We start from the raw sequence: 16,282 nt of genomic DNA on the forward strand, positions 1-16,282 counted from the left end.
CAGTCAGAAATACTCATATAATTCCTTCATGAGATTTTTCCTTCCCAATCCTGCAGATACAGCTTTTAGAACAGCATTTTCCAAATATGCTCAATCCAGAAGCATCCCTGGCAATGTGTGTTAAAAGTGCAGTTTTCCCGGTCCCTCCCTTAGAGAGCCTGACCCCACAAGTCCAGAGTGGAACCCCAGAAGCTGTGGGTGTAACCTTACAAGGAATGTCTCTTAGGATTAGCCACAATTAAAAAACCTTCTAAGAGAGTGTCTTTTTCAGTGTGGTTTTAACTGCAAAGTAGCTTTACTTCTCTCAAACATATATATACGTGTATTTGTCCAGTTTCTCCCGGGAGGGCGGGTTAGGGCTCACAGACAGTGCGAAGGTTAATGTTGGGCATCTCTTTTTCTGCAACGCTGTGAACTAATAAATAGGGGCAGCAGAAATAATCTTCACATCGTCTTGCTAGTCCAGGGCACTGATGCCTGTGTTTTCCACGCTGTGGCCTCACGGTGGGAAGTGAGAGGTGAAGTGAACTGTCTCCTTCTGGAACATTCTCTGAAAGTACTTTTTTTTTTTACTTTATTTTTCAAATTTTTATTTATTTATTATTTATTTATTTATTTATTTTATTTAACTTTTTAATTTCTTTGCTTCTGTGTTTTTTTAAACTTTTTATTGAGTTATAGTCATTTTACAATGTGTCAAATTCCAGTGTAGAGCACAATTTTTCAGTTATACATGAACATACATACATTCATTGTCACATTCTCTTTCACTGTGAGCCACCACAAGATCCTGTATATATTTCCCTATACTACACAGTACAATCTTGTGTATCTATTCTACATTTTGAAATTCTCTGAAAGTACTTTGATGGTACCTCCTCTGGCCTCCATTACACCATTTTCTAATTGTGTGGCAGCCAGTAAGTAAATAGGATTTATTCCACCCTAGGCTCCACAGGGAGGGCCCGATGGGCTAAACTAATGGGTCCCAAATTTTTGCTTCCATCAGAATCACTTGGAAGAGTGGTTAAAACCCAGGTCTCTGGGCCCCATCCCAGAGTTTCTGATTCAGCCAGTCTGGGGTGAGGGCCGGAGAATTTGCATGTCTGACAAGTTCCCAGATGATGGTGATGTCACTGGTCAGGGAACACACTTTGAGAACCAAAGCTCTAAATCCTTCAGCATCATCTCCTCAGCCACTGTGATCAGTTCAAGGGCCTGGGTCACTCAGCCTGTGTCCTTCTTCCGGCCTCACTAAAGGGATGCTTCAGCCCTACGCATACTAGTCAAGTTGGTCCAGTTATTATGAAGTTCATGACTTTGGCTTGGTTAGAAAGGTACTCTCTTTTAAGCAACGTGGTGTCTGGATGTTAGGACTGAACTTCTGTAGCCATTGTGCCCCCAGGAAGGAGCCAATCTGGAGACCAGCCGACTCACAGAGGAGAGAAGGCTGAGAGCATCAGGGTAACAGCACCCAAACTGGCCCCTGAGCCGGGAGCACTTCTCCTGAGAGCTGCCGTTCTGTAGGACTGTCACCTGAGCCGCTCAGTTCCCTTTGTGGCTTAGCCAGTTTGGATTGAGTTTTCTGTTGTTAACAAGTAGAGGGGCTCTCTTGAGGGAAGTAGTGTGCAAACTGTAAAGCACTGGGTGAAACGCCACCTGTGGACATCCAGGGCGAATAACACGCCCGCCCCTCCTGGCGGGAGTTTGGAAGAGGAACCCGACTGTCGGTGAGGACTGTCTTCAGCATCGGCCCCCTCGTGCATCTGGGCCACGTCCACTCCCACCCCACCTCGGCCCCAAATCAGGTGCTCGATGTGGACTCGTTACAAATGAACCTTTATTGAGGGTTACAATAGAATAAGAACATTTTTTTTTTGAAATCCCAAGACCAAAGACTATTTTGCAGACTGCTTTTGAACAATTTCAGAATGTAAAAATGTGGCCAAGTCTGGTGAAAACAGAATTACGTTTAAAGAGAATCTCCCAAATGGATTGAGTGTGAGGATAGACTAGTGGTTCTCACCTGGAAACAATTTTGTCCCCAGTAAATATTTTTAATTGTCGTGCCTCAGGGAGAGGCATTTAGGGGGTGGAGCCCAGGGCTGCTGTGATAGTGCTGCCGTGCAAAGGACAGCCCCCACAACAAAGAATGATCTGGTCCACGGTGTCAGTGGTACCACAGTTGAGACACACTGGGATGGACGTAGGCGAAGTCAGATGATTCTGTGATGTGTGAGCTTTTTATTCAGAACAGGGTAGGAGGACATTGTTTGGAACTTAGATGGCCCATTAGAAAGATGTTCTCTCTTTGAACAAAGAAAGCACAAACTAGGTTTTGTCCAGTCGATGACAGCTGTGAATGCAGCATCAGAGGGCAGTGTGTAGATTTACAGACCTGGGAGCTGTCAAACCGCAAGTAGATTACCTCTAAATTGAAATAGGCCAACTCGGGATAGCCACGTTCTGGCTGCGTTGTGGACTCACAGGTGTCCTTGATTTTGCACAGTTTCTATTTTGCTTGTTTTTCTGCAGGAATGAAGTGCTTGACCATTTCTCCTTTAACTCTGAGAATTAATTCCTCTGATCCTGGTCCCAAATTTGATTGTTTTCATTTGTCATAAATGCAATTTACGAGAGGTTTCAGAGTGTAGTTCTACCGTATTTAGAACACACTTATAACCAGAGTGTCTTTGGAAATGTGGGCTTTGTGGTCCCTGCTGTGCCAGGTAAGCATAAATGCTGATTAGAACAAAAGAATTTTAACCTGCAAGTTATGCAGTGGGTTTTAAAGTACGTACAATTTCACCACGATGATTCTGTTTTCAAACTTTTAGGAGTTTTGTGGAAGTGGGTGTATCTAATGTTACTTGTTACATGTATAGTTTAAGTTCCTGCTGTACTGCTGCTTGTCGTCTTTGAAGTGCTGAGTTTCTCAGTGGATATGCTTTCTTCCAACCTGGTCCTCTGAGGTTTTGTCCTGGCATCTCTAAATTGTCACTGTATCTGGAGTGCGGAAGGATATCTGGGTTTTCAAGCCTGCTTTTAGGGTCCTGTGGTGGATTCAAGGAGGTGCAAGTAATTCTCAATTGTTGGAGAGTAGGGTGGCTTAAGGTGGGAGTAGATAGCAGAGGGGTAGCTGAGTATGACTGAGGAAGGCATTTGTATGTTGTTTGGACTTGTATTCCATAAACAGTTAGTAAGCCATGGAAGGTTTTGCATCAAGGACTGATGGGATCAGATAGATGTCTTTAGAAATGATTATTTGAGAAGGTGATTCCATCAGTGGGAACCCGTGTGGTCCCTGCAAACCTGTGAGCATTGAAGGCATGCAGGGAGGCAGTGTAGTTTAATGCTTAAGAGAGAAGGTGTGGGAGCCAGTATTCCTGGGTTCAAAGCCTGGCCCAGTCACACAGGCTGTGAAATTTCAGGCAAATTATTGAACCTCTCTCTTCATCTGTTTTTTTCACCTGAAAATGGGGATGACCAGTGCACCTACTTCTTAAGAGAATTCAGTGCACTCATACAAGTAAAGCGGTTGGGAAAGTGCCTGGTGTATAATGAATGCTCAGGAATTGCTGGCTACTATTGTTAATAATAATGACCTTTCTTGTTGCTGTTGTTGTTACCAGCAGCTCCCGTGTAAGAGAGGCAAAGGGATGACAGGTGCGGGCCCAGGACTGGAACGCTGGAAGGCAGCAGTTCTTGGTCCTGTCTGAACGTTAGAATACCCTGCAGAGCTTTTAAGAATATCATCACTGGAGTCCTGCTGTAGACCCAGCTCAACAAGTGTCTGGAAATGGGGCCTGGGTGTGAGCATTTTGAAGCTTCCCAAGTGATTTGCATTCTAATTATGATTCCCTCGGTGTCCAGCCTGACCTCTGCCCAGCCCAGGGTAGTGTAGAGGGAAAGTTGTGTGGTGAAGCTTGAATGGACTTCACCCCAAGGGAGACAGGGACGTCATGGTGGCTGCTGCAGAGGAAACAGGAGCCAGTGTTCCAGAACAGCCTCCCCATCCGTCCTCTGGCTCCTGTTTCCTGTGCATCCTGCTCCCAGCCTCGCATCTCACATTCAGCCAGATTGTCAGCTGTAAGAGAGCCAAGGCCCACAGGAGGTCAGAGGCTCCACGCAGCCAGGCTGCTAGGAACCCCACTGGTGTCTACCTATCAGGGATGGATTGTGTATCACCAGTCTCGTGCCTTTATGAATCAGTCCCCCAACAAAGACTCATAGAGCATCTTCTGGGGACCAGCAGTGTGTGCCAGGGGACCAGAGGGCAGCAGCCAGATAGTGATGTGGCTGCTGTTGGAGAGTGTGTTGTTATTGTTTTGTTTGCCTTTTCTACAGGAGCCAAAATTCAGGCTTGTTTAAGTGGTAATTGACAGTCCTTTCTTCTAAGGAAGTTTCTCTTGGATTTGCTGCCAACAGGAAGTGTATTATTCCTCCGAGCTCTATAGCATTCATTTATCGAGTGCCCACTCAATTATGAGGCATGACGGAGTTTGCCATCTAAAAGAGGAAAGGCCACTTAATGATTCCTAGAGTCAGAAGCCTGGCGTAAATGGAGAGGCAGATCAAAGAGTTAAGGGGATTCCATTGTAATCAGAGGCACTTTTAGCAGGAGCTGGGCCTTCTGCTGAAATCTTAAAGGAGGCTTTGAAAAAGCTGTGTGGGAGAGAAAGTATGTTTTTGAACTTTAAGGGGTGGTGAGTCTAGCTGATCATCTGATAGGATAACAAAGTGCCGATTGTGGTGGTTTTGTTAAACTTTGGTGGGAACAGACTTGAGACCTGGTAGAAACTGAAATTCTATTTTGAGATCTTCAGAATTATTTCCCCCACCGCAGGAGAAAGTAAACTCTCTCCGAGAGTGTGTTTACCACAGTCATTTTCTGGGTCTAATTGTTTTTCTGGATAGATAATTCTTACATGTGAGGGAAAATAAAGAAGCTTCACCCTTTGGGAAAGATTTTCTTCTAGAGTTGAAGAAAGATTCATGGTTACTGAGCCCAACTGAAGGACAAATGATGGTTAATGACCCAAATCAGACCATGTTCTTTGGATTTGCTTTGGGAAGAAGATAACAGAGGACCATTTGGAAGAATAGATCGGAGGTCTTGCATAGATAGAGGTGAAGTTGGGAGAGGGCTGGGATTGACATGAGGGCACTTGGGAAATGAATCATACCTGAGACTTCGTCTTTCTCCAATCCTTGCCTTTCATCCTCTTAACCGTAATACCCCGATATCACCTATACGCTTCTTTGCAATCAAAACTCACTCCTTTCCTGCCATAAGTAGTAAGCACCTGGAGGGCAAAAATTATGACTTAAATATTTGTAGGGTCTGCCATGTTTATGAAATTGAATTGGAAAACAGGAACAGATCTTTCCATCAGTTTCCCTTGGCGAACTCCAGAAGGGCACCTTTCTGTGAACAGGTGACTGAAAGGAAGATGGGTCATCGCTGAGTTTTCTCTCTTCACATTCCTTCACTCCTCTCCTTCATTTGCCAAAGACGCCAACAAAGAACAAAGAGGTGAGGGAGAGACAGTGGACTTGCTGCCACAAAGACTCTTCAAAACACTCAATGGAAAATCTCTGAAGGTCATGGAAGATCTTCTCTTCCTTTTATAGTGATTCCAGAGTGCTCGCTTGGCTCGTGGGGCTGTTTTCTAAATATGAAACAAGAAGATGATGGTTAGGTCTTACGTAGCGTGAGAAGAATGCCTTGAATTTGCGCACTGCCTTCTTCTGAGAAGGTTCAAAGTACTCTACGAGCATGACACCGTTACTGCCTGGGAGGGGACTGTGAACAGACTTTCAGGAGAATGATCCCCCTTCAGCAGTTTGGAGGAGCTCACGCAGAGGTCAGCCTCCTTACTCAGCCTAAGCAAGTGGCCCAGAGGGGCTGAGTTCTAAATCTCACATAGAGAGAAACGGCTGTTAATGCTAAACATGGCTAGGTGATGTCTAAGTTGCAGTCTCCTGAGGAACTCTACGTCCCCTGCTTTAGGAAGGCACACTGTAAGGTTTTATCCTTTCTTATGGTTTTTCCCGAATGGCCATGCTTCAATCTGGCTTCCATCCTCTTTTTTTTTTTTTGAGTAAGGCAAAAATCAAATGACTGAACAAAACAAGAGGCACCAAGAAGTACTTGTGTTACCATGTCCACACCAAACCGGCTCACCTCAGTAAAACCTGGAGTCTTCGAGAAGATTCCTTGAAGAAAGAAATGAAAACATCATAGTCCCCCTATAGTTTTGATGAGGCCAAGTGCAGTCGTTAGAAATTCTGTTAACTTGAAGGAAAGAAGCAAACACTGTAGTTATTATTTGTTTTTCTGTCTTGGCAAGGAAAATTTCATCACCTCCAATACATTTGCTTATTTTTCTTTCCTTCATTCCACTTCCCAACCCCTGCCTGGCCTTCTGCCTGGTTTCTCTTGAGAAATCTCCGGAGGTCCTGACCATGACTGCAATTTCACAAGCTATGAAGAGAAATGGAACAGTGCCTTGTGGATCTGATATCATTTCCTCCAATCAAGGTCCGCTTCAGGGGAAGATTCACTGGAGAAATTATTGGAAATATTGCAACAAGGATTATTGAGAAATTGAAGGCAAAAACAAGAACTGTTTATCAGGAGGTCAATCTCTCTTCAGCTTGTCTTTCTCTCCCGACAGGTGTAATACCCTGTCAGACAGAGTGACTGCTCCATTAGAATCTCTATTTTCTTAATCACTGAAATATCCCTGGGAGGAAGTGGTGCTGGCCATTCACGTCTCGCTCAGCTCTAAATACTCGTCCTGTGTCCAGACCTGGCAGTGAGCTTGTTGGGTTTATAATCACAGCAGCAAACACTATGCCCTTTTGTGTGGTTTGCAGGATTTGGGGTGGACTCTTCGTGTTTCTCTCCCCAAATATTCCCTTATTAATTTTTAAAAAAAATTGGGGGGGGGTATGGTGGGGAGTCTTTGCTTTATTTGGATTGAATAAGATACTGTGATGGTTTGTGGCCTTTATTTATTCAGTTGACCCTTAAACAACTGGGGGGTTGGGTTGCCCATGCCCCCCTCCTGTGACCAGAAGACTAACCTGATAGCATATAACTCCTGTTGACCAGAAGCCTTACTGATAGCATAAACAGTCCGTTAGCACACAGTTTGTATGTTATACGTATTACATGCTGCATTCTTACAATTAAGCGAGCTAGAGGAAAGAAAATGTTAAAAGCTTCACGAAGAGAAAATACACTTCTAGTGCTGTACTGTATTGATACTGTAAATTCACATCATCTGCTTACACGATGAATTGTCTGTTAGTACCTGCATAGATGTTGTCTAATATGATACAAAACACTGTTGGTGTTACATGTATTACTAACACTAGTGTCAAAAATGAAAAGAAATTCATTTATTTACAGGTGTCGTGATTCATGCATTGATAACTAAGAAGCAGCAATCCGACTGCTTGATGGTAGCCCGGTGTAATTGGTAGGATGGCTCCACAGTAGCCCGGCCTATGCACTAATGAATGAATCATTATAAGACTTTTGTGGCATATTCATAATACAGTTTTGGAAGTGTTGCCTCATTAAAAAACAAAAACAAAAACACTTATGCTGATGATAGGCTGATGAGCGGTTTCTCCAGTTAGGAGAGAGGCACACTGTATGGTAATGTAATTCTTTGAAAGCAAAGTTATGAAACAGTAAGAAAATGAACACGTTATTAATTTTATGTTAAATATCACTCACCTTATGCCCATGTAAGGGTAGACCTGTGCTGGCATTTGGATTCAAAAACTGGGGTTGGAGTCTAGGCTCTGCTGTTCACCAGCTCTGTGTCCTTGAGTCAGCTCCTTAACTTCTTCTCTGCCTCAGTTTTTCTAACTGGGGAAAGGAGACAGTTCTTGCCCTGCCTCTCTCTCACAGCACTTGACGTATGAAGGAGGGGGTTGGGGTAAGTACATTTGCGTAAGGACTCTGGTGACCCTCCAAGGAAGGAAGGGACCAAAATTTCAGCCCTGTTTCCTAGGAATTGAAGGTTACAGAAACCTCCAGGGTGGGCTGGTGATCTAGTGCCCTGGGAGGATAAGGAGGCCTCTGTGAAAGCACTCAGGATAGAGAGACGTGTTGGGTGTGAACAGTGGTGCGGATGTTGCCTTGTTGGAGACGCAAAGGGTCTTGGCCTTGAGCAGATGGCTTGGGCGGGTGAATCTAAAGAGACGGCAGATGGGAGCCCAAGTTACATTTGACGTGGGACACCCTCAGCTGAGATGACTCTGAGTAAGGACCCCTCCTTCTTCTTACCTGAAAATCCACGTTGTGTAGGCAGGAGGTTGTGCTCTGTTTGGTGGGAGAAGAGAGTGGGTCTCAACACTGTCAGTTTCCCCTTTTAATAAGAAATATCTTGAAATATCCCTTCTCTATCTTGAAATGAAAATCATAGATAATATCACATATATACATAATTTGCAAAACTAATTAACCTAATGTCCCAAGTATAGTATAAAGGAAAAAAAGGAATGGGAATCAATGTGTAATAAAGCAGGAAGGCCCAACTATGCCGGAAGACAGAATAGAAAGCCAGGAATGACACATGTAGAGCCTCTGAGCGCAGCGGCCACGTGTGCCAGCTGATGCAGGGACAGAGGGTGGGAGACTGTCATATCGCAGTGGCTTAGCTGTAAGTGGTATGATTTTCTGAAATGGTGAGCCACAGCGGGTGGTGTTCCAAACACACACAAAAAACCCCAATAATTTACCCTTTAGTGGACATGGCGGCTGCATTCCTGGAAAATTCAGTATGTGTTAAAACCTTGCTGAGACATTCTGTGCTTATATATAAATCAGGATCCAGGCTCAGATAATTATAACAGGGGAGAAACCCTCAATGCCTGGTAGAATATTTTTGGATGTTTGACTCACGTGGGTCATTTTTCTTTTTTTTTTTTTAATTGAAGTATAGTCAGCTTACAATGTTGTGTTAATCTCTGGCATACAGCACAGTGACTCATTTACATGTATTCTTTTTCATCATAGGCCATTACAAGGTATTCACTATAGCTCAACACCTGTGCTATGTAGTGGGACCTTGTTATCTATTTTATATATAGTGGTTAGTATATAGGTCATTTTTCTTGATGAGTAAGATATGTCACTTGCTTTTTGGGATGTCTAGAGTTCCTGGCACTGCCCACTAAAAGCCACTAACACACCTTCAGTCATTGTGACAACCAAACTGTGCCCTTCTAATTCTAAAACACCCTCTAGGGGTCGTGCCATTCTCATTGAGAAGCACTAGGGCAGAGGTCCAGCTTACCTACACTGCTGTGGAGACGACTGGAAGTGACCAGGCCTTCCAGTGAGGGCGGTGATGGCCAGTGACCTTATTGAACTTCAAGGGACTCTAGGTGTGTTAGCTTGACCTGCCATAACAAAGTACCTTAAGCTGGATGGCCTAAGCACAAGGAATCTATTTTTCAAAGTTCTGGAACTGGGACGTCCAAGATAAAGGTGCCAGCTGATTTGGTTCCTGGTGAGGGCTCTCCCCCGGCTTACAGATGGCTGCCTTCTCTTTGTGTCCTCACGTGGCAGAGAGAGCTCTGGTCTGTCTTCCTCTTCTTATAAGGACATTAATGCCACCATGGGGGTCCCACCCTCATGACCTCATCCAAACCTGATTATGTCCCAAAGACCTTACCTCCAGGGCTTCAACATAAGAATTTGCGAGCGATGCAAACTGTAAGTCTGTAACACCAGGTTTCTGGCCTAACTTTGTCTTCCAAAGCCACTGTCTTCTTTTGGAAGCTATTATGGTCTTCTGGGATCAAAGGAGCACATCCGAGTTCTGGTTCTAGGGGCTACCTAGGAGCAAGAAGGGTTCAGAGACCTCTTGTTTGTGAGGAAGTGCCTGGGGAGTTCTTAGATCTGTTGGGGTGGGCAGGCACTGGAAAGAGAATGTAGACTTTCTGCTCTTCTGGACCAGTAGAGTCCCAATCAGGTCATGTTTAAGAGTGTGCACTGGGAGTCCGATCTGGCTTCGGGTCCTGTTTTAGTCATCTGGGGGCTGTGTGTCCCTGGACTAGGTACTCAGTAGTCTGAGCCTCAGCGTGAGCATGGGCGTAGACCTAGCTTGAAGGTTGGTGGTGAGGAGTAATGAGATCTTCAGTGAAAAGCTTTGCAGGGCACCAGGCCCGTGGTGAGAACTCACTCCATTTAAGTGTTTTTGCTTATGGTTCTTTGAGGACTTATTTTTGTGGGGAAGACAACAAGTCATAACTGAGGCCACATAGAACAGCCCCGTGACAGGGTACAGCTCCCTTTCAGCCAAAAGCAATGCTAGTTTTTCTAGAGAAATTTTCTAGAAATTTTTCCTCATTTAAGGGGGAAACCAAGCCAGCTCTGGATAATATTGCATGTAATGTTTTAAACATGAAAGCAAATATCTTCTCTCTGACCCTTAATAGTTACAGGGATTCCTTCTTAATACTTCATACTCAGACCCAAGGGACCTCTGAGTAACTAAGGCATTGTGACCATCACACAATAACCTTTATACACGGGAGGTCTATGCAGTGGCAGCCTTGGAATTACAAGTTTGCATACCTCATGCTGACCAATCTCCAGCTGAGCAGAGCTAGAACCTTTTACTACTGGGTGGAAAGGACCTGGAACATAAATTCATGGGATTCTGCTTTATGGATACTCTTTCCCTAAAAAGCAAATATTAATATGTGCTTTTGTTGATGCAAAACAAGCATCAAGGTACTCTCATGCACACTCATTTTCCTGGGGCAAACCACAGAGAAAAACTGAATGTCTTTAAGGAAAACATTTTGCTAGCTCAGAACTTTTTTTTTTTAGTATAAGTACAGTCAGTTACAATATGTCAGTCTCCGGTGTACAGCACAATGTCCCAGTCATGCATATGCATACATCTATTTGGCTAGCTCAGAACTTCTTAAAGAGATCCAGCTTTCTTACGGAAACAACCCAGGATTCTTAGAGAAAATACTGGAGTTTGGATAAGTCGTCTTCTTTTCCTTTATCAGTGTTGTTTTCCCAAAGAAGATGCTAGATTTTTTTTTTTTTTTTTTTTTTGCTAAAGAGTGAAAGGAAGTTCTGATCATATGCTTCCATCATTCCATGGGCACTTTTTCAAATTTTTTTCCTCTATAATATGAAGGCAAGAGCTTTCCTGATAACTCTCTTGTTTTGGAGACTTTAAGACAATTTGAAACATAAGAATACAAAATATAATGAGAACTAAGGGGAGAGAGAAATAAGGCAAGGTTGGGTGTAGAAAATGTGTGCCTGTGGGATGAAAATTTGGTTCTGGGATTCCCAGCAACCGGGGAGAAGGGGAATCTCTCATTTGGTTACATGATTTTTTAAAAATAAAGTTTCTTAAAAGGAGCTCAGTTGTCCCTGGCACTGAGAACAGAATTAAGTTTTCTCACAGGGGCTCATAAAGAGGATGTTTTGAGCTCTGATGGTTGGTTTCCTCAAATGCCCCACAGCGACTGCCACATAATGCTATAGGACTGCTTTATTGAGCATCCCTCATTGTTGGCATTTTGCCAGCACGTAGTTCTGTAAGGGGAAAGAAAGAACCTTCAGGCAATTCTCCATTTATCCTATGTATTTGCAAATGAACTTTTGCAAAATATTGAGCAGCAAAGAGTTGGAGGTCACCTCTGATGAGTAACTGGAATGCAGTTCTTTGCAGATGCGAAAGTGGCAGAGCCACAGAAATTGAAATAGTTTGATAAGCTGGAGCAGAGATGACACTGCTTTGTAAATATAAAAAGGAAAACCAGAGATAAGGGAGCCAGAAGAGAAGGCCACCTATGTCTGCCGGTTGAAGGGCAAGTTCATCAGAGAAGATGCAGACAATTTGGGGGAAGGAGAAGAAAAAAATGGATGGTAATTTTATTACCTTAAGATAACTGCTATTAACACTTTTGTCTATTTCCTCCCCCTCCATCATGGGTAATGTTAACACAATCAGAATTTGTGTATAATTTCACATCATTTTTCATTTAACTAAGCAGCATACAATAAGCTGTTGTATTTTATATTACTGCGGCATGCAGGGTGCCGTGCTATAATTCCTACCACGGTTTTAGGCCTTCCATAAAGTGTTATGTACCCACATGCCATGAGAAGGCAACATTTTGGGAAAATTAGGAAAAGAGGTTGTGTGAATGGATCTGCAATCAGTCAAGAGAACAGGGTGGTACAATTTGGCAAGTTTTTTCTCTTTTAAAGTAGCTTTTCCAGGAGCCCCTTTTTTCATGGTTAAGAATTTTTTTTTTTTTTTGGAGGGGGGACAAATGATTCAAAAACATTATTGATTATAGAGTTAGACACTGGTGTTTACATTCAAACTCGTCCCCATATACGAACACTTCCCACTAACCTCCTGCTCATTTTGTTCGATTTTGTGTTTCTCTCTCCCAGAAATAAAACATCCCTGATGCTTAAATATAGCCACAAATGCACTGAATTTGTGTCCTGGATGACCTCTGGGCTCAGATCTTCCTTTGTTGACCTCGTATAGATTTCTTTATGCCATTATTGCATTGTTTTGAAATGTGTCACTGTTTTCTCTGCTATTTTGAATTCCCATCTGTTCCAGGAAGGGAGACATAAATGCTTTTTCTTAAATTGTGATAGTTTTGTGCTAGCCAGAGGCTGGGGTAAAATCCTACCTTCTCCCGGGACTGAAGTATGACTGTCAAGTGCGGAGGCTAAGCCTTTGCATTCCTGTCCCATGTGGGTTATAGACACCAGACCCAGCGTGTGTGTGGTTGCTTTGCTCTCTGACAGCCTCACAAAGTGGGGGCAGGAAACCTGTCAGTAGATTGTCTCGGACAATCCCTTGTGTACTATAAGACTATTTCTTCTGAGGCAATGTAACCAAATGTGACTCGGACCTTCCAAATGCTTCCCTTCCCGATGAATGAAAGTAGGCATCTGAAAAGACATAATAAAATTAGAACCTTTCAATTGATTTAATTAAGGAGCTGGGATGAATGAGAGGATGTATTTTGCCTGCAGTTATAAATCCTCCCCCATTACCAGTATTCAGTTAATGAAAGGAAACAATCAATACATGTTTGGGATTTTTTTCTTCTCTCCAACCTCAAAAATTTTATGAGCTGCTGGTTTTGGATGTTAAAGTCTTGTAAGGGGGAAAAAAAAAACCAGCTTTCTTACAGCAAAAGGGAATAGACTTTTGTGCTGCTAGCGTAGCAGGTAGGCTGTCACCAGATGGTATGCTGGCTGCCCACGCGTCTGTTTCAGGAATGCAGAGGTAGTAGAGGACCTCCTTTATACAAAAGGTCAGTTTCCTGACAAAATGATTCTGAATTTAACTGTAAAGTGAATTCTTTTGTCTCATGGGCTGATATTCTAACGTCAGAGGAACACTGCCATTTTAGACTACACGAATGAATTCAGAACATGTGATGAAAAAAAGGTTCAGATGGTTACCAGGTCCATGCAATTCTGAGAACATCGATGGAAATTTACCTGTTGACTATAATTCTCTTCTCTCCTTTGGAGCCTCGGGCAGCACTGTTCCTGGAAGGACTTCTCAGAGTCCTTCTGTGGATTCTAGGAATGTCTGTCTCTATATTCGTGGCTTCTAAAACTTCTTCATTCTTCCTTTGGCTTGGGTACTTGTAGGGTCCCCTGCAGAGCTGGGGTTCAGTGTCAGTTTACCACTAGGTTCACTGCTAGCCATGCAGAGCCTTCGTACATGAATGTTCCCCTGATCCACTCACTCCCATCAACCTCCCTGCTTCCTCTCGCTTCCCTCTCGAGTCCTACCCCTATCCTCTCTCTCATCGTTTTTAAAATTTTCTTTCTCTTTATTTTGATTCATTAAAAATGTTGAAAGGCACTGAGCATAATATAGCAATTTATTTCCACCATGTAAAATTTATAATTGACATTTCAAACTCTAAATTCTTTTAATAAGATAGAACATTACAGATAAAGTTCTTTTTGATGCGTCGGTCCCAGATTCTTCCTTGCCCTTCGTAGAGATAACCCTTATCCAGTATGTATCCCATTGGGCAGAACACTCATCTGCTGGCCCCTCTCTGCCTGCACGGTCATGTCCACTGGAGCTTCACAGAAGGCTGTCCTCTTGCTTTTTGGGTTGTTAGTTTATCAGGCATAGATGGGGGCTGAGGGTATCCCAGAAGCAAATTTAATAAACCCCCATTCCAAATCATACGGGAAGACAAGCGGATTGAGTGGCCCCTGGGGTAAACTCCTGAGGAAGAATCAAGTGTAGGAGACTTGAGCAGATGCAGCCAGGTCCTTTGAAGCCCCGGGAGATGTTCTTGTTGATTGGTGTCCCTAGTCTCCCATCTGTACAAGCAGCTAAATCTTTAATGATGGTCCCTAATTTTCCTTTTCTTCCCGGGAAACCTAACTTGATCTTCATCATTCCTGACCTCATTCTTCATTCTTGGTTCCTTATGGATTCTGATGTCAACATTTCTAATCCTGGCCTTGTGGCTGTTTCCTGATTCCCCAGCTGTGTGATGGTTTGGCTTTGATGTTCTTCAGTCTATCCCCAAGTTCTGCTTAATTTAGTTGAAGAAACTCAGCAGTGGGCTCTGGTACAGTCTCCTCATCCTGACCCACCAGAGCATGCTGGGAGTCTACCTAGCTAAGACTGGACTTTGTCCCTAGAGCGGCATAGCTTTTCTCCCATTACTGCCAACTCTCAGGTCCTTGGGGGTAAGTGGGGACCCAGGCAGCAAGGCATCCAAATCTAGCAGTGTCAGGGAGCCTGAAGCCTGGAGCCTAAGCTGTCAACATCAATTCTAGTGTCTAGTGGGCAGCCTTCAACCTACCAAGACAGATCTTAGAGGGAGCGAGTAATGTTAAAACGGGCCATTGTTCCAAAGTTCTCTTCTGGGTCTCTCCTCGGTGTTGAGTCTGGGACCTGATGCCTGACCTTTCCAGCGCTCCAGGAATCGCTGGCAGGCACGTGGAGACAGACTGACAAGGCTGGGCTCCTGACAAGGGGGGGGGGGGTCCTTTCCCGCTCACTCCGCCACCTTCACTGTACGAGCAGTGGTCACACGAGTTTTTTATAAGCTTGTTGTCGAGCTTCTCCAGCCCTCCCTTCTTCCCTTGGCTTCTTCCCATTAATTTTTCCCTTCTTTTTTTGCCTTGACTTATGGGTCTGTTTGGCCTTCTCTCTCATGCTGTATCCGGTTAACTTGTCCTCTCGGCTGGTGAATTGTAGTGGCACATAATACAGGGAAATGGAAAATATTGATCAGCCTTGTCTAAAGCCTGCCAAAATGTTCATCACCCCTTCTCACCTTCATCAAATACCAGGGAAATAATATGCTGTGTAATAGACTCCAACAGGCGTCTGAGATTCAGCTCTCATGCTGTGGATTGTATTTACTGTGGTGAAAAATTTTTTCTTTACAATCTATAGAAAATAATGCTATAGAGGAACAACTCTCTTTATTTTACATATACTATTTTTAGTGTTCTTTGGTCTTACAACGCCCTAGCGATTGAAGTTGTGGTCTGTGTGGAAGTGTAATGGACTTCTTCTCTGTGCTGTTGTACCATCTCTATTTAAGGTGGAGTTAGAGGATTTGAGGACACTCTTAACTGTCCCTTTTTCATGCTTTTAAAGGAAAACAATACCAAATAACATCAAACATCAAACAATGCAAAACAAAATTTTCCTCATCCTTCTAGATACTGGAATATGCTTGAGATTCATATTACCAGCCAGACCTCTCAGTGAGTTCCTCTTCCTGGTAGCAGCAAGAATATTGGGTCCAAAATCAACTACACGTCAGTGAGAAAACTAAATTTGAAAAATAATAATAAAAATAAATAAAATGATACAATTTAAAAAAAAAAAAAGGGGGAAAGATTATTGGGTCTAATAACACTGGAGTATCTATGGCTGTCTGGAGTCTAATGCTAGTTCCAGCATTTACCAGCCGGGAGACCAGAGGAAAACCATCTAACCTCTATGAACCTCAGTTTTCTCATGTGTAAGACAGGAGTTGAGTAAACACGCCTATCTTGGGATGTTGTGGGAAGCAGAAGTGGGTGAAAGGTGCTTAGCAAAGAGGTTGGTATAGAATCAGCACTCAGATGTGGCTGACTCACCTCGGCCTCCACTGCTCCTCCCCTCTCCTCCCCCTCCTGTAGTGGTTGGCTCTGTCCTGGGGCTGCCTGGGGTTGACCTCGGATCCACCCATTCTTGTTATGTCACCAAAC

The 16,282-nt window shown here is 43.6% G+C and overlaps 2 long non-coding RNA genes across 40 annotated transcripts in view; one reads left to right on the forward strand and one right to left on the reverse strand.

Moving 5' to 3' along the window:
- Nucleotides 1-16,282, forward strand: part of LOC106729529 — a 197,448-nt gene that overhangs the window by 73,397 nt on the left and 107,769 nt on the right. The window contains exon 1 of one of the 39 annotated variants that reach the window (XR_004319198.1): nucleotides 1,923-2,489. The exons of 37 other annotated variants lie outside the window; for them this stretch is intronic. This is a non-coding gene — a long non-coding RNA (uncharacterized LOC106729529). Of the gene's footprint in view, nucleotides 1-1,922; nucleotides 2,490-11,641; nucleotides 11,927-16,282 lie in introns of those variants that run through there. One more of the 39 variants, XR_004319195.1, reaches the window with a different exon arrangement.
- On the reverse strand, nucleotides 6,090-8,328 carry LOC116663131. The gene is made up of 2 exons (XR_004319225.1): nucleotides 7,754-8,328; nucleotides 6,090-6,298 (listed from the first exon to the last, which is right to left on the reverse strand). It is a non-coding gene; the product is annotated as an uncharacterized LOC116663131 (long non-coding RNA).

Source organism: Camelus ferus, chromosome 4 (assembly GCF_009834535.1).
Source record: "Camelus ferus isolate YT-003-E chromosome 4, BCGSAC_Cfer_1.0, whole genome shotgun sequence".
Classification (NCBI taxonomy): Eukaryota; Metazoa; Chordata; class Mammalia; order Artiodactyla; family Camelidae; genus Camelus; species Camelus ferus.